The following is a 3,848-nucleotide window of genomic DNA, read 5'->3' on the forward strand; positions in this document are numbered from 1 at the left end:
GAAGGGAAGGGCGGGGCAGGGAAAGGAAGTTAGGGAAGCGTCTAAGGTCTGTCCTGAACTGCTATATCAGAGGGTGTGTAATGATCTTATGCCCACATATTTACATGATACTAATATCCCCCCCAAAAGTGAAATGAAGGTAACTCTTATTATCTAGATGTGCTTTTTAAGATGCATCCTAGAAAATACATATGAGGTCATTTAAAATTACTTTCAAAAGCCATATTAATGCTTGAAATGTGGCACAAAATACAGTAGCATAATCACAGTCCCTACATAAGCAAGCTCGCTTACTCTTCCTACGTGAGTGAACTGGAGCAGCTTTTCCAAAACTGTTCTTGAGCACACAGTACTAAGACAAGTCTAATTCCAAACTTCCCAGAACTATACCATTTGACATAAACAGCAAATTAACTCTTTCTCCTGCACAATATCAGTCAATTATCAGTCAACTATGCTATGTGTTCTGATGAAAAACATTTTCTAAGCGTGAAACATGCAAAGTTAGCAACCTGAAGAAGCATAAGCACTGTTTTCAAAGTCACACACGGAAGAAAGACTGTTAGCCCTTCTCTTTAAAAATAAAGGCCCGACTTCAATTTCATATACTACTGTTTGGGACTGAATAGATTTCTATGTTCCAAGTCCATACCACTTTCCTTTTTCCAATCCGAATATATTTTATGCTCCTGCAGGAACAATCATAGGCTTTCTGATTTCTAAATTTACTAAAGCAAATAGTCTGAGATCCACCCTCCTGAAATACACTTAGGGACCAGAACTCGCAGCAGTCATGCAACTGGCTTCTGCAACTACCTTTGAATTCACTACTGCATTCAAATAAAACAAAGTTTTAATCAATCTGCTAAGTAAAAATGTAAATAAAAATTGTCATTTCCATTTCACAATGGTAAAAAGATTTTAAAAGAAAAAAATTAGACATTTTACAATAAAATTGCCATCATGCATCCTTGAAAGTTCACTTGGTCTTTGACAGGGTCAAGAAATTACTTACAGTATGGATTCAGCTATAAAGCGCACAGCCACTATTTCCTATTCACACCCACTTTCTACAATTCACCATTCATGATCATGTAACGTCAACAACTGAAAGTTATTACTGAGCATTTCACCACAAGATTTTATTCTTTAAACAACTGATTCTCACTAGTCTGTTTTCTCTATTAAATTGAGCTGATCACTTGAATGATTTAAATTACACATTCATGAGTACAACACAACACACTGAACTATTAAAAAAATAGGCTGTAACAGGTATTGCACACCTGTAATTTCAGAGCCCCTGAGGCTGAGGCAGAAGGATCATGAGTTCGAGGCCAGCCTAGACTATATAACGAGACTTTGTTTCAAAACCAAACAGATCCAGTTTATTCCATTGATGGATGTGTCAAACTAAAAATTAAATGTTTCATAAGTATCTTGTACAGATCAACAATTAGCAACTTTACAAATTATAGATAACCAGGTAGACAAAAAATGATACGTTGGGGAAAATGTTTAAGTGAATAATACACACAAATCCACAGATCTGAGTTCAGTTCTAAGAGTTAAACTCAGGACCAATGGCTCATAATAAACAAGTGATAAATATTGGTTGAATCGATTAATGAATAGCTCCAAAATCTATCCTTAAATATTAAGGAAATAGAAAATGTCATTGCACATTATACATGTATTTTAGGCTTTCAAGGTGTTATTGAGAAGGTAGTTAAATTTTGCAAATAAGATTGTTAACATCTCATAAAGGTAAAATTGAGCTTGACTTAAAAATAATTTGTCTTGACTATAAATATACACTGAAATAATAATGAATGCACTTGCTGATTATTCTTTGGTTTGAAAAAAATGACTCAGTTTTAAGCACAACAAAATTTCACCCAATGTCCTCACAAGTAAAACTGTATAATTAAGCTAAAATTATGATTTAAGTGTAAAAATAGTAACTTTTATAAATTAAATATATACCATTAGTGTATGTTTATTCTAGATATAAATGTTCATACTTAACATGGATAAACTCAATGAGTGAAATGAGTCAGAGACCTATGGCCTTTATGTCTAAATGCCTGCCAACATCATTTCTTTAACTCTCACAGCAAGCTTGTAATTGTGTAAAGGAAAGTTTCTTTGCTTTGCAAGTGGAAAAGCTGAAATCATAGAGAAAACACTTTCAGGGAGTGATTCATAAAGTCAGTCTCAGAGAGCAAGCTGATAGGCACAACCCCCCAACTCAAAAGTCCAGGAAAAATACAAACCACATTTGTGGGTTGTTTTGTTTTGTTTTGTTTTGTTTACCATTCAACTCCCATACCCACAGTAGCAGATCTACCTCCCTGAAACACAAAGGAGTAGACAGATGAGACACAGACAACTTCAGTACATAAAAGGGTCTGAACTGCAGATAAGGCTCTGGGTCTTGACTGCTCTGGAATTAGAAAGTAGTAAGACTTTGGGCAAATGTGTGAAATCACCCCAACTTCTGCGTCTTCGGGCAAAAGAGCAAGGCCTTCTATCTGGATCACTTTTGAAACTCAAGGAAGACATAGTGAATGCATTTTTCACTTCAATTCTCTGACCCAAATCCGTGCTATTTGAGAATACTTAATTGAATTATTCAATTTAAGTTTTTAAAAAATCTGCTCAAAGCCCAAGTGTTCAGTCCCTACTGACCATGAAAACAAAGAAGGTCAAGGCCAGGGTCCAAGTTGAGGGACAGACAGTGACAAAACATGGACATTTGCAAAGCATTTTCACCAAAAACAGCATCAGGCACAGCTCTTCCACTGCAACACTAAGGGAAGCAGACTTCCCTCCTTCAACCCTTCTTTCACTCTCTTCTGTCCTACCCAACCGCACTCCATGCTGAGTGCATGTTTTGCCAAGAAGACTGATCCTAGTCCTAAAAAATCTTCACTGCAGAAGAACCCCCCCGTTTAAACCCAAGCCCAGGCACCAGCGCCTTTCCAATTACCCCCTGCAACTTCCCCAGTCTCTTTCATGCCTGGCTACTGAGCTCAGCCTAGCTTGGCTGCCTGCCAGATTCCTCTCTTCTTTCCTTGTCGGTCGTAAAAACTTGGAAAACCCTCCTGGACAGCTCAAGGAGACCTTTTTATTATGCAACGGGGCAGTACCTTAGCCTGGCCGCTGTTTTCAGCGAGGCTGTAGTCACCAGTGACTGCTCTCCCAGTTGGGGGATTTTCTAGCAAGGCTACTTGTTGGGGAGAGGGGGCTGGCAGACAGTGGGGGCGACTTGCACATCTGAAAATTTTCCAATTCCTCTCAAGAGTTTCCTAGCTTCTCGCATTCACTCGTCTCCTAAGGATCTAATCACCCATGAGGTACCGCAGACAAAAGCAGCAACATCCTGTCTCCCTCTGGCCCTATAAATTAATAAGACAGTCATAAGCGAAACACTCTCCAAAACTTCTTTTTCCCTCAAATGTTGGTGCAATATATTCAAAATAAACGTCTTAACTCCTCTTTCCCAATCGATGGCGTTCTATTCTGTCATGCAGAACGAAATAGTACTACACTTAAAGGTCTGATTGCAAACGAAAGCAAGGCGAGCTAAGTTGGGAAAATAAACCCAGGGACCGCCAGCCCTCGCCTGGAGTTTGCCCAAGGTACCGAGTGGACCCGCCAAGCCTCACACGCCAGCTCGGTCTTCCTTACTCTACCTTGGCACGCTATTTCCAGCGGCAGCGTCCAGCTTCCTGTCCGAGCCCCATTCAGCCTTGTAAACACATTCCAAGAAAACCAGCCTGCAGGGAGCTCCTCCCGCACGCGGGGAAGTCAGCGCTGCAGCCTCAGAACCAAAAGCGGCCGCG

General features: G+C 39.7%; 1 protein-coding gene across 1 annotated transcript in view; it reads right to left on the reverse strand.

Annotated features, from left to right (window-relative positions):
* Gulp1 (GULP PTB domain containing engulfment adaptor 1) overlaps window positions 1-3,772 on the reverse strand; it is a 236,590-nt gene extending 232,818 nt beyond the window's left edge. Inside the window, exon 1 of the mRNA XM_033756344.1 lies at window positions 3,699-3,772. The gene's annotated coding sequence lies outside the window, so the exon portion shown is untranslated. The remainder of the gene's footprint in view (window positions 1-3,698) is intronic.
* Between the last annotated feature and the right edge of the window lie 76 nt (window positions 3,773-3,848).

Source organism: Fukomys damarensis, unplaced genomic scaffold (genome assembly GCF_012274545.1).
Source record: "Fukomys damarensis isolate Sample0158 unplaced genomic scaffold, DMR_v1.0_HiC HiC_scaffold_26, whole genome shotgun sequence".
NCBI lineage: Eukaryota > Metazoa > Chordata > Mammalia > Rodentia > Bathyergidae > Fukomys > Fukomys damarensis.